Here is a 14,877-nt window from a genome sequence, read left to right on the forward strand (position 1 = left end):
AAAGCACCTGTCTTAGAGTGTAACTGTCAGGCTATTCCAACTGACATAAGCAGTTCTATCTCCCCTTCCACTTTGTTGACCCAGCGATTTCTGTCTGCCCATGTTAGTCAATACCTATTCCTGTATATGCCTGTACCTCCTCTTTGAGTCTCCATGCTTACTCAGCTGTAAACAGGGTATATAAGACCCTTGGTTTCTGTATTCTATGGACTACCTTCTACAGTGGCTCGAGGGTATTGTATTGACGTAGTCCCACTCATGAGAGATTCATAAACTTGTTATTTGATATTCCAGCTTCCGTGCCAATATCTTCTATTTTGGTTTAAGAACCAGTGGACAGATAAGGGTGAACCCCTGCACCGGTGGGCCCCTAAAAAGGCTCATTTCCACAAAGGAGGCTGGCTGAAGGAAGCCAGTAGTTGAAATGAGTGGGCCCAAAGCCAACTCTTTGTATATCAGTGCCATCTTAAGGATATTTGCGGCCCTGGTCAAGACATACTTTGAGCCCGCCAGTGGGGAACAACTATGAACCCATTTTCAGCTAATTCAAGACCTCATGAGAACAAAAAAAAATTGAATTATGCATTTGATTTTCAGAAATGAGGGGGCACACAAAAATTGCTGATAGCTAAAGCTGCCCAGCATTCTCAAAATAAAGTTTGAACAGCCATTGATAAAGCCATTTCTATTTGCACTTGGATCTGGACTTTTTTGTCTTGAAATAATTTTTGATATAGAATTTGGTGTTCAATCAGTCTGTTCCTCCTACTGTAGGCAAGACACAGTAAGGGTGACTTGGAGGATGTTTAGTTTATTCATACTTTTAAAAGAAGACATGCACACCTAGTATGTGGTATTGACGATGTAATTCATGGCTAGTTGTAAGCACGAATATACCTTCTTTCACAGCTCAATTCGTGCTGCAACAGGTAAAATCAAAGCATTGCTTCATCTTTCCACCCGGGTTAAAAGTAATAATTTTCTCCTTAATTCTCTTCCCCTGTCTTGGCCTTCCTCTTCTCTTTTTACGTGCTCACTTCTCTGGCTATATAATGACCTTCAGCCGCGGCCCGTGCAGGTAAGAGCGGTGGGGCTGGGTGGGGGGTTTTCAACAGTCAACGACGAGACAAAATTCATTATTTATTTAATGTTCCCAAGTGGTCGTCTGTTGAATCCCCCCTAACCCGGCCCCACTGCTCTTACCTGCAGGGGTCGTGGCTGGTGACCTTTAACTCCATTAAGGATAATAAATGGGAGATGGCAGCAGACAGGAGAAGGACACAGAGGTGAAGAGAAATGTATAGTCAGAGAAGTGAAATAGAGGGAAAAGGAAGCTAGAAATATGGTTGCGAGACCGGTGAGATAAGGAGAGATGCAAGTTAAAGAGAGAAAGGTGAGGTAGTCAGTAAGAAAGATACAGAGAAGTCAAAAGAGGAAGAGACAACTCAAGAAGAGGTATAGAGACATAGGTAATATTTTAGAGTGAGGTAGATAGGTAGAGCAAGCTAGAACTTGAGAGATGGAAATGCACGGAAAGCAGTGGAGTGCACCAGGGGAGTAGGTTAGAGAGAGGCATAAGAATAGAGAGGTAGTGGTAGAGAGGAAGAGGGGTCAGGAATTAAGAGACATATTGGGAGATGACAGGAAAAGATGGGAAATTAGAAGAGGTATAAATAGGTATAGAAAGGGAGATCAGGTAAAGAGATCCCTGAGGCAAAGAGAAAAGTGGGACATATATTTTCCTGCCTAAACCAAATTTGACTTTCTGTCAGTGCCTAGGGTCACATGGCTGTTATAACTCTCCTGTGGTGTGAACTCAATCCCTTCTAGACAGTCAACAAAACGGCCTTGTGTGTTGGGAAGGGTGTTCCTCTCCTGAGCCGGATGGTCTGGAGGTTGTACTCAGCAACTTCCTGAGCTTCAAAGGGCAGCCTGTGCCCACCCTCTTCGTGACTTCTAAAGCTGCCTGCTCTGTCCCTGGCAAATGCAGCTGACACGTGGGCCTACCTGCCCTTTGTTACGCTAGACAATTTGGAATTAAACCCAGGGTAATGGTGAGAACTGACCATTACCAGTTGAAGGGTGGTCAAAGAGAAGAACGTCCACACACAAACTGGCACTGAGTAAAAAAATGACACAGTCAGAACCTCTCATCAGAACACTCTTGGACCTGTGGAATATTCAGAAGAAAGACTGCCAAGTGGTCTGAAGAAGGAAGACTGGACCTACCTCCCTTGAACACAGGATCCCCAGAAGTGACTTGAAGGGTCAGTTGACCAGTTTCATGTTTGAGCTACAGGGACACAACAAACTTCCAGAGGCCTGGCATGCAACTGTCCAGCTGACCAGCACCAACTGGACCTGCCCGAGCCCTGCAGCTGGCCTCTGCTGGAGGGAGCACTGATCCTAAAGAGGTGCGCCACCAGGTCCTGGACTATTTCACTGACACCAGACTGTATTCTGCCTACTTCAAATCAGCAAAGAGCGAACTACAGATGGTGACCTGCTCTTTGCATCAACAGCAAACGCCCATGCCTCACACCAACAAGAAGCTCCAGCTGCATCCTGCTTTTCACGGTGACAGCAATTTCCTAGGGGGTCCTGCCAACACGAAACTCTGAATGCGGATCTTCATGTGGACTTGGACTGTTAGAGGATAAACTCTTCATCAGGACAAACGTGTTCCCTGTATCTGATCCGGGCTCCATCGCGGTCATCTGAACGTTTGACCCGGTCCATCAAGGCCGGATGACCGCGAGTGGTGCTTTTTGGCACTATTTTTACCTAAAATGTTATAAATTCATAGCTCTGGGTCTTCTTATTAGATGTTGTTGTTTCGGTGTCATTGTATTTAGAAAAATTTGCTCCATTATTCTAAATTTATTCGGGATTTTTCTTGTATTTGATTCTCAATGCATCACTGTTTGAATGTTAAATAAATACTTAACACATTTCCTCTAAGACAACTCTGACTACTTTTGTGCCAAGCTATTAGAGCATTAAGCATTGGGGAGAGGATGTGGCCTTACGGCTAGGGCGGTCGACCGCAAATCCCTTAGGGCCATATGTAGGAATCACTTTTGCGATCGCAAACACTGCGATTCGCAAGAATCTGGGTGTTTGCGATCGCAAAACAGACTGTACCTATGTAGGAAATGTTTCCGCTGCTCTAAAATGCGATTCGCTAATTTAGCGATTAGCATTTTAGCGTGACGCAGATTCTGTGAATTATTTAGCGTATTCGCAGTCTGCGTCCCATCATTTGTGGAAATCGCTATTACCGACCTTACACATTGCTAATTCACAAAATCAGATGTAGGAAAAAATCGCAAATAGCGATTCCTCAAAATTCGCAAATTTGCACTTCTCAATTACCACCAACTCTGAGCAGGTGGTAACCATGTTCAACCAATTTAAACAGGCCCACAATGCCACTGGGACTTCCCACTATGGCTGGCCTGTACGTGATAGCCAGGAGGCTGCGAATCAGGGATGCCACGCAGAGAAGGAGACGCCAGGAAAGGATCTACAGAGCACGCATCACCCTCTTCCAACTGACCGAGGAGGAGATCCATGTGAACTACAGGCTGCACCCACACAGCATCCTGGATTTAATAGAGGAGCTGACACCCATACTTGAACACCCCACACGCAGGGCACACACCATTCCCACCCATGTTCAGGTGCTGTACTCACTGCACCTCCTGGCATCAGGGAGTTTTCTGTGGGTCATTGCCACAGCAGGAGGTGTCTCGCAAAGTGCACTTTCGCGCTTCCTCCACGCTTTCCTGGATGCAATGGTACAGAGGCTGCATCACCACATACAATTTCCAAGCACACCACAGGCACTAGATCAGACCAAGCAGGAATTCTACCAAATTGCCCAATTCCCCCATGTCATTGACTGCGTAGATGGGACCCATGTCGCAATCTCACCCCCATCACAGAATGAGTATGTTTTTTGGAACAGAAAGTCATATCATTCCCTGAACATCCAGGTAGTGTGCAATGCCCAACATATAATCACTGATATTGTGGCCAAATACCCAGGAAGCACACACAACTCATTCATGTTTCGCCACTGTTCATTACATTGCAGACTCACAAATGGCGAATTTGGAGAGGGCTACCTGCTAGGTAAATGCATGCCATACAGACACAGAACCAGTAGAGTGATGCAGTGGCAGGACAGTATTGAACATGAATCTGCTTATACCCTGCAGGTGACAGTGCGTATGCTGTACGAGACTACATCCTCACACCGTACCTGAATCCAGCAACTGCAGGTGAGAGGAGGTACAACAGCGCACACAGAGCTACACGCTGTGCCATTGAGAGGACCTTTGGAATCCTAAAGAGCCGTTTCCGATGCCTCCATAAGAGTACAGCCCTGAGACATGTTGCAAAATTGTGGTTGCCTGTGCAATGCTACACAACATCGCTACCAAAAAAGGAACCCCAGTGGACCTGACAGACTCTGAGTCATCAGATGAGGAGGGACCAGTTCCACATCGCGGCCCAGCAGGTGGGGCCGGTGCGGCTGCCGGTTGCATAAGACGAGATGAGATCACACAGAACTACTTCTAAGTGAGTAATGAGGACACAATGCCACTGAATGGTGTTTTACAGTGATGTTTATTTCCTTATGTTCAGGAATAAATCTATCTTACATAGTGACTTCATAGTTTGTGCTTGCACATGTTTGTGTCACAGTGCAATAACTGCCATCAGCCACTGAGTCAGTATGGACTGTGTTGCGTCACACATGGCCATTAGTCCCTGGTGTCCCTTCACCTCCTATGTGCACGCCCTGTTGAGCCTCGCTGTGTCTGCGCAGTGCCCTCCCTGGAGTCATCATCCACTCTGCCCTGGCGTGCACTCCGGCGTCTATCCTGTGGAATTGGGGGAATGATGCTGCTCCTGCTTGACTGTTCATCTGTGTCCATTGCACTAAGTGTGCCTATGCCACCTGTGGCAGCTGCGCGCATCTGGTCCACCGCATGTGTAACCTGCACCAGGAAACTGCCAACGTCCTGGCAGCAGTGGGCCATCTCACGCTGCATGCTCACACACCTTCTGGCCAGCAGGGATGTGGCGGTTGACTGGCGGTTGACTGCTCTGTTGTACAAGTCCAGCCGTGTGTGGAGGTGATGTCTCTCCCTGCGCCGGGCTGCCCTGTCCCTCATGATCTCCCTGCACAGTCCCTCCAAAGCACCAGTCATGGCCATTACACCTGCGCGCAACTCGGTCATATTGTGGTTGTGTGCAGCCAGTTTCCGCTAGATTGACCGTATCCCCTTTACTTGCAGGCACTGTTGTTTGAGCATGCTGCCCCCAAGGCCCGAGAACACCGTGTCCTCTTCGGCAGGAGCAGTGCTGGTGGACGGGCGTGCCCTGCGTCTCATCCCTCTACCTACTCTGGTGTGTTCAGGGGCCTGTGTTTGCTGCTGTCCTGCACGCTGCCTGTGCACTGGCTGTTGCTCTTCTGCTGTGTCTGGTGCCTGTGCCTCCAACAGTGGAAGTGGTGTAACAATGTTGCGCCGCCTGCATGGTGCAGCGTCTGAAGTTCTGGCTTCGCCCTGCTCCTCCTGCCCTGCCTCTTCCTCCATCTCAGCTGTTTCCTCACATTCAGGCTCAATTTCCTGTGTTGGTGGTGGTGCTGTGGATTGAATGGCACACATTAGTTCTGTGTCCTGTCTAGCATTTGTAATGCATTATATTTTACACAATAAAATTCACATGGGTACTATCTGTCTTTTTCCCTATTTGCATGATGGAGTCCTCCCTATTCCACCTGGCTGTCTCACTGGCACAGTTATCAGTGCATGTGACTACATCTCCCATAATGCATTTCTGGGAGTGCTGTTTGACATGTACTGGAGTTGCACTCAGGTTGCCTTTTGGGGTGTGTGAGTGGGTTGGGGATGTATCAGGGGGTTTTGTCATGCATCTTACCTTGTCTGATGTCTGTGTGTTCGGAGCTGTCTAGGTTAGCCACTCCACTCACACTCTCAGGCTGCAGTGTGCCCTCCACCAGCTCCTCCAGGGGCGTCGGTTCTGTTGTTGTGGACGGCCCACCACCAGTTTTTTTGGCCTCTGCAAGTCTTGTGGCCACCCTCTCCTTTGACCTTTGCCGCATGTCGTACCTTGAGGTCTTCGATTGTGCGGTGTGTGACACCAATGGCATTAACTTTTTCTTGGATGTCACTCCATATCTTGCGCTTTCTGGCCTCTGGCACACATAGGGAACTTTTGCCAAACAGGAGATCATGGCTGGTGACAACCTCCTGGGTGAGGACCTCCAGCTCCCTGTCGCTGAATTTATGTTTTCTTTTCCTTGTTGGTTATTCATGCTGCTTCTCTGGCCCCTGGGACTCCATTTGGCTTGCTTTCAGTAGCTGAGCACAACTGTTCTCCTCTCCACACAGGCTCTCACACAGCTACTGGCTCAAACACAGCTGCTGGCAATCAGATGCAGCATGGGCAGTCACACTTCCTGGGTGTGATGTCATCATTCTGCACCTGAATTGCAGATTCACAGAATTGCGATTCCTTATTTGCGTTCTCGCAATTAAGGAATCGCTATTTGGGTAATCGCAAAATAATTCTGCGAATTTTTGGTAATCGCAAAATATGTGCGAAAAAATACCTACATCGGAATTTGCGATTCTGAAATTGCGATTCGCGAAAAATCGCAATTTCAGAATCGCAAATTCTGTTCTACCTACATATGGCCCTTAATCTCCTCGTGCCTAACAAAAATGAATGTGTCTTTATGTAACTCAACTGGTGCTCATGTAAAGCACTCTGATACCTGATAACTTCGGGTCAAGTTTGTTCTGTATAAAACTCTGAAAAAAAAAGCACAGATTATATAGTGATAGGATTGTGTTTATTACTTGAGTGGGGTGGGGCTCTCACCCCTCTCAACTAATTACCCAATTTCTTACAGGGTGGAGGTATAAAGAGAATAAAGGTGAAGTAGACAGACTGATTTAAGATAGAGAAAGAAAGGTGAGGTTGATGTGGTGGTAGAGAAAAAGGGTGGTGTACAGTGATAGTGAGATAGAGAGGGGGCAGAGACAGAGAGGCGAGTTAACGAAATGTATAAGGAGAGAGGCTGCGAGATGGGTAAAGTGGAGGGGCTGAGCTTAAATACAAAGGAGATGCAGAGGAAGATGAGAGAGAGAATGCAGAGGTAGAGGTACAGAAAAAGAAGTAGCAAGAAAGGCATTAGAAAGTAACGGGAGGTAGAGGGAAGAGAAGAAGAAAGAAACATAGCGTATGGAGAGAGGTGAGATAGCCAATGAATGGTAGGGTGAATGGAGAGGTTAGGTAGTGAAAACGAGCAAGCTGATGCAGGATGGAGGTGACAAAGAGAGAGGGATTGTAGAGGGGTAGAAAGAAATGAAATTTACAGAGCTGGGGAGAGAGAGAGAGAGAGAGAGAGAGAGAGAGAGAGAGAGAGAGAGAGAGAGAGAGGTGAGATCATGAAACAAATGGGGTTGAGAGAGAAATATGAATAAATGGAGGAGAGAACAAGAGAGGTGAGCTGAAACAGGATTGAGGTGAAGGGAGAGGTGAGATGTAGACAGAGAGTAAAAAGCTAGAAATGTGGAGATAGACAGAGAAAGTAGAGGCCAAGAGAGAGATGTAAAGACACTGATAAGTGTTACGGATTCCAGTACAGCTTTAAAGCCACACACTTACTTCCAACATGTAACCGATTGTCCAACAACACGCAATTTAGTATTATGGTGAGGCCAGGATTAAAAGCCATGTATTTTGATTTTGTATTATCCATAAAACAATTTATATATATTTTTAAGACAGTCTCTAACAAGCAGACATTATTCACTGTACTAATTACAATAAAAACATGTAAAATAATTAATCTATACAAAATCCTGTAAAAAGCAAAAATTATTTGCAACCCCGCCCATGTAATTTTACACATTATGGTGTCGATTCCGATCCGTTGAAAAAATTTCCCATACGACTCGTATCAGTATTTTTTTACGTACAAATCGTACAAGTCTCGTACAACCGGTGAAGTACGATTCGTATGTGAAAAATACATACGAATCGCTTCGGGAAAAGGTGTACGAGAGTGAGCCAGACAGTTTCACGTACAAATAGTAAAACTGAAGTCCGAGCGCGCAAGTACGATCCGTACCGCCCTTCCGAAAACACAAGCGCATGGAAAACGCCCCGTACGGAGCGAACGCCGTACCTCTCGTATCCGGGTAAACTTGTGCCCGGGATAACAGTTGCACAGCACCCCTCTCCCCCCGTATGTCAGCACTGTACCCACGTATGTCAGCACCGTACCAGCCCACCATGTTCGCACTGTACCCCAGCCCCGTACATGTACGCGCCGTACCCCACCACCGTAGCCCAGCCCCGTACTCATATGCACCGTACCCCAGCCCCGTACATGTACGCACCGTACCCCAGCACCGTAAACCAAGCCCCGTACTTGTACGCACCGTACCCCAACACCGTATCCCAGTCCCGTACTTGGACGCACCGTACCACAGCGCCGTACCCCAGCCCCGTACTTGTACGCACCGTACCCCAGCACCGTACCCCAACACCGTACCCCAGCCCCGTACTTGGATGCACCGTACCACAGCGCCGTACCCCCGCCCCGTACTTGTACGTACCGTACCCCAGCGCCGTACCCCTGCCCCGTACTTGTACGCACCATACCCCAGCACCGTACCCCAACACCCTACTTGGACGCACCGTACACCACCACCGTCCCCCAGCATAGCGTATGTACGAACCGTACAACAACATTGCATATGTGAGCACTGTACAACAACCTCGCGTATGTACGCACCTTACATACGCTAAAACGACTCGTACAGAACCAGGACACTGTAAAACAGCACAAGGAGGGTCAATTCGACTCGCACAACACCACAAAACACGTCTACAGTAGAAAATACATCTAAATGACTGACCTGGCACATCCAAACAGGCAAACAGAGGCTCAAACTCACAACCACTTCTTATAACACACCCACCAAAATTTCAAACCCAGCCACACCCACAAATGGACCAATAAAAAGGGCCCACACACACAAACCATGAGCCTTTGCAACAGACCCACTGCTGACAGACACCACACACAAACAACTGCACCCATAAACCTTAACTTACGCACCTTCACACAACCTCCTTCACACATACCCCCTCTTCACATTCAGACCCACACTGTCACATTCACACACACACACCCACAACCATCCACACTCACACCACACACCATGCCCACAGACAAGAATCCAAAGTTCACAAGGGAGGAGCTGGACATCCTTGTCAACGAAGTCATCAGAGTCGAGCCACAGCTCTTTGGAACATTGGTCAGACACACCAACATAGCAGAAAAATCATGCATGTGGCATAGGATAGTTGATAGGGTGAATGCTGTTGCGCCCATCAGAAGGACCAGGCATGAATGCCAAGCCAGGTGGTACGATCTGCGGAGGGCAGTCAAGCGCAAAATGAACGAGGACTACGCCCAGAGCAACATCACTGGAGGTGGGCTGCCCGCAGACCAGTACATTACCATCCCTGGGAGGAGAAGGTGATGGCCCTGCTTCCGCCGGTGGGAGTACACGGAGTCAAAGGAGTCGCAGGGCCTGGTGAGTACACAAACAACTTACGTAACATGGGGGTAATGACATCCACACCCTAACTACACCAAATGCACGCAACTACCCCCAAGCCCTCACCGGACACAACCACACTCAAAAACAATGCTCATGCCACTAACATGTCCATGCCCCATTCACAAAGCAAGGCCATGCCATGTCCCAGGCTACACGAACCACAAACCCAAGACTGGATGTCCGTGATGCTGGGAGGGTGGGGCTCACAAAACACATTGTTCAACTCAGAAGCAGACACCATTGCCCTCAGCCCATATGGCCCAGGTACATACCCATGCACCATGCTCAATGCACAGGGACTGGCTAAGCACTGACAACGTAGCTGACACCCGGCCCTGCTGTAGGCAGCACAAGGCCCTCCTGTGACCACTGTAAACTCAAACACCAACACCACAAGCTCAGATATCTAGCACAGGAACTCACACTAACTGTAATGCCAGCATGCTCCGTGAGGGGACAGACACATCACCTGTGAGACCCAATGCCAAATCACACTACACCCAACAGCAGGCTCTGTCACACACACCCCTTACACAAGCACACACCCCCGGGGCAGGCAACGGATTTACCCACTTTCACAATGGACATGTGACACAACAAGATCAATCCGTAGCCAAATAAGCATCCAAACCAAAAATCTACATGTCAAACACTCAGGAGAACATATCAATCTGTCCCCTGCAACATACCCATCCACAAGTAAACATTGAGAGGAATGCTAGGCACATCCAACTACCTGGAGGAACGGTGCCAACTTGAATATGTCTGAAACATGGATGTCGCAAGAAACAGCATTAACATTGTCTCTCTCTCACACACAGGGCAACGTCATGGATCTCCCCCCAACACTGGGGGGGAAGAATCACAGTCCCAGGCTCGGCAGGAAGATGATCCCACCGGCAGCGACGACTCTCAACACTCCGTGGATGACCCCAACCAACCTGGACCCTCTGGTGCCCAAGCCCCTGCAGCACCTGCTTCAGGTACATCTGTGCCAACCACCACCCCCATTCCTGCCACATCCCAGGAGACACCCAGGAGCCCTGCCCGCACAGAACAACTGAGCCAGTCTGACCTGGAGGGACAAGGTACTCCGGGCACCCAGGAGGAGGCAGACAACCCTGCAAATGCCATCCCTCAGGGGTCCCGTAGACCCGATGTGCCCACAACGGCAGGCCAGGCTCGTGTGGGCAGGGGTGGTGGGAGTGGAGGCAGGCGGAGGCGAGAGCCTGACCAGGCAGCTGAAGGAACCGGTATGTCACACATACGCCACATCCTGGACACATACCGGCGTGACACCAGGGGCATCAGCCAGGTAGTGGAGACCCTCAATGAGATTAAAAACCAGCAGGCCGAGCAACACGCCAGTCAACAACAACACCAAGGATGGATGGAGGCAAGACTGGCTGAGCTCCTGGCGGTGCAAACGGACATAAGCCGTTCACTCCGTCAGATCGCCGACAACATGGGCAACCCTCCCTGTGCCACCAGGCGAAGACCACCACCAGCCACAGGGAGGGAGGAGGAGGAGGAATCGTCCGACGGAGCCTCACAAGCATCGTCAAGGCCTGCATCTGAGGGTCCCGCGAGGAAGGTGGGTCATCCACGGAAAAGACCGTGAGAAGCAGCGGACCATCCACATCTCCCAGGTCACCTGGCCTGGCACCTGGCCCTCATGCGCAACAGCAGCACCTCATCCAATGACATTCTCTGCCACATGGACTTGCTGGTCACAGTCTGACCAATGATGACAAACACTGTGGTCTGGACTCTGATGACTTCAAATGCCAAGGATCCCATCTCCCCCTGTGTACTTTGGATTCCATGCACACTGTCTAGCAACAATTTATCCACACTAAACACCCCTCCCCCCCCCGAGAATAAGACTAAATTTCTTTAATTAGATGTTGCAGTCATTTTGCATGAGTACACAACCTATGTGTGGGGAAATGTCAAACTATGCCTGAGTGTTGAACTAAGTCCAGCCACCATACCCTGGTATCTGAGTCTGGTACAGGACACACATGGGTCGCAATGTATCATCCAATACAGAAATGGAGCACAATACTCACCCGTGATGGCCTCAAGCTGCTGAGGGGGGGCTTGCAATACTGTGCGGACAGACCAATTTTGAAGAGTATCATGAAGGCGTAGAGGTTATGGCTCATGTGGATGTTCCCGGGGAGGAAGTACCAGGTATGTTTGGCCAGGTGGGAGAACTATGTCCTGCATGCTGGAGTACGGTGGATGTGAAGAATGGTACCCAGGGCAAGGTTGGATGCACTGAGTTGGCCCAACGGGGTCTCGGATGACAGACGTCCAAGGTTGGTTTGGGGTTTGGGGTTGTGGACTGCCTCCTGAGTGTGGGTGAGGAGTGTGAAGGTCATCCTGCAGCAGACAGTGATCCATTGCAGCTATCTCAGGTGGACGGTGATGTGGCTGGGGCGCGGGATGTTGAAGCTGAGGTGTGCAGATGCACCCTGGATGTGGACAAGTTTCCTGGGACTTTGGATGTACTTGCTCCGTAGAGGGCGGGGCAGTAGTTGACACGACTGTTGTCGTGGACCTGGGGGATGGTCTGTCTTTCCTTGGAGTGGATCTATCTGTGGATCATGTGCATCATGCAGAGGGTGTTGCAGTATGAGGTACAGATGCTGGTGATTTGCATGGCAAATGTGAGCGACTAATCCATGATACACACCATCTTGTGTCTTGTGTGTGTGGCCACTGAGTGCTTGTGCAGGGCCCTTGCGGGTGGGACACAAGGAGTTGACCCAGCTGTAAGGGGACAATCCTCAGATGATTACCTCAGTCCTGTACAAGTCCAGCCTCAGGTGGCTGATGTTCAGCCATTTATCAATGGCCCTCATGCCTTCTTGAATGTTGGAAATGGCAATGGCTGCGTCTTTGGTGAGGGTGAGGAGCACCTGGCTGTCATTGGCATACGAGCTGATGATGAGGTTGTGTGCGCATGTGATGGTGGAGAGGGGGGCCCTGGACACATTGAAGATTGACACACTGAGAGATGATCCCTGGGCCATGTGCCAGATGACGCCACTATACTACATGCTGAAGGCTTGAGTCCCACTCCCATGGCCTTGCTGGTGTACGGAGCCGGTGTGGAGTAGGAGGGACATGACCTGGTTGCTGTGACAGGGCCTGGAAGGCGGGGCCGCGCTCTGTAGGCAGTTGGATTTGCACACTCAGCATGCAAAGGTGTTGTGTGTGCGCTTAGGGTATGCCTGAGAGCAGGCAGTTGATTTTCGGATGGACATTGCTTGGAGGGTGGCTGCAAAATCAGACTGTAGTGTGATGTGGGTCGTGCAAGGACATGAGGGCCGTGCAATGTGCACGTTGCATGCGCTGACGGTCCTGCCTTTAGCACCGCGTGGCCGCAACAGTGACACAGACAAGCTGATGACAGCCAAATGAATGGGTGGAGTGAGGAAGGGAGTCTTTGAGGCGTGTGTGTTGCCGAATCCGGCAACTTTGTGGGTCCTTGCTGCAGGGGCCGCAGCAGCAGGCGGCATGTCCTGGAAACGATGCCAAAAGTAGCACACAAAGACAAGGATGTCAGAAAGGACAACTGCAACAGGCGTATGTAAAGGAAGGAGTGTCCGGTTACCCATGGCACACCCAGAGAAAATGGATGCACAATCACCAAAGATGACTGACACAGGATCAGGAAACAGAAGGCCGAGCTGCGCACAGGAGACACACCCTCAGCAGGCGTTGACGGCCCGTTGTGGGGACCAACATGCCCAAATACATACACAACCATGGACTTCATGCACAATAGAGATTCGAATCCATGAAGAACTGCATGCATGTTGCAAAACTACACATAGACTCATATGCACAATCTTTGACAACTATGCCAGAGATGCCGCATGCAAAGTGGCAAGAGACCTGCATTGACAGAGATGAGGCACCTTGGAGGGTGAGGAACACCTTTATTACTCAGGCTCAAACTAAGGGAAATGCATCAATATGAAAAGACTCACAGGTCATTTGGCTGAACATGTGGGACCTACACTGGACACCCCCTTCACAACATAGATGTTGTAAATCCAAATGAACTGGCACACAAGTTAAGGGGGTGAGCCAAACACCCCCTGCTGCACACAGAGAGGCTGCAATTCCCCATTGAGCCTCTTATGGGGATGTCCCACACTATGTCCACCCGTAGCATCCCGTATGTTTCTGAGGGAAGTTTTACACACATGGATGCCTTCATCAGAATCAACAAACCATTACAGGTGACTGTCACGAAGGGTGACTATAAATTCCTGGGAGTCATGCCACATGTCATGTGCCCCATGGTGAGTCGACATGTATGCATGGTAACACGACATGCACAGGAGCAGTCCCCACACATTCCAAACACGTACCACCCCCAAAATGCCTTGCTGCAATCCTTACCCAAAATGACTTTTCACCATGTCCGTGCATGGAACGCTGATTCAGCACACGTTGCAATACTCATGGGAAATAGCAGGAGGCCAACGATGACACGAGCAGACAACATGTGCAAGAACCTGGGGATGACAGACACACAAGAAGTCAGCTAAACGATTGTTATCCGCATACATGGTCCTTTACTCTACAGGAATAATGTTGTCACCATGCTAATTTAAAATTTAGTGTCTCAGCTAAAATGTGGGGAATGATCATCACTTGAGTGACACATCAGAACACACCTCTGAGTCACTTAGCATACAGTCAGCTGGACACACACATTGCAACACATGCCACACAAGGCTCCAAGCGTGCACACTCAGACTAGGGGTGGGCGGAATTTGCGGAATTAACCTTCGCAAATTATCGCGAGAATGTTTAAAATTATCGCAAACAAGCAGAAATATCGCAAAGATGCGGAAGTTTTTTTCCGGCATGTTCGCGAGATTTTCTGCATGGTTGCGGGTCGCCAACTTACCCATGTGGTTGCTTGCGGGCGCGGCCATCTTGTTTTGAGTTGTTCTCGCGGTGCATGATCGCGAGAAGAAAGACGTGATCGCGCGACGCATGACGTCACTGCGGGCGCGAACTGTCGCGAGACAGCGCAAATGGCTAAAAACAATACAACATCTCATGGAGAACGCGACCGGATCAAGAAAACTTGTCGGCGAACGCAGGGATTCAGGTAAGGCGATCGCGCGCGCGCGAGAATGTATCATTTTACAGCGCGAGCAAGAAA

General features: G+C 49.5%; 2 long non-coding RNA genes across 2 annotated transcripts in view; one reads left to right on the forward strand and one right to left on the reverse strand.

Moving 5' to 3' along the window:
- LOC146854837 (uncharacterized) overlaps window positions 1-5,584 on the forward strand; it is an 83,504-nt gene extending 77,920 nt beyond the window's left edge. Inside the window, exons 2-3 of the long non-coding RNA XR_014981225.1 lie at window positions 4,224-4,587; window positions 5,310-5,584. This is a non-coding gene — a long non-coding RNA (uncharacterized LOC146854837). The remainder of the gene's footprint in view (window positions 1-4,223; window positions 4,588-5,309) is intronic.
- The window catches only part of LOC146854835 (uncharacterized), a 322,348-nt gene that overhangs the window by 228,949 nt on the left and 78,522 nt on the right, over window positions 1-14,877 (reverse strand). The window lies entirely within an intron of this gene.

This window comes from Triturus cristatus, chromosome 4_1, assembly GCF_964204655.1.
Source record: "Triturus cristatus chromosome 4_1, aTriCri1.1, whole genome shotgun sequence".
NCBI lineage: Eukaryota > Metazoa > Chordata > Amphibia > Caudata > Salamandridae > Triturus > Triturus cristatus.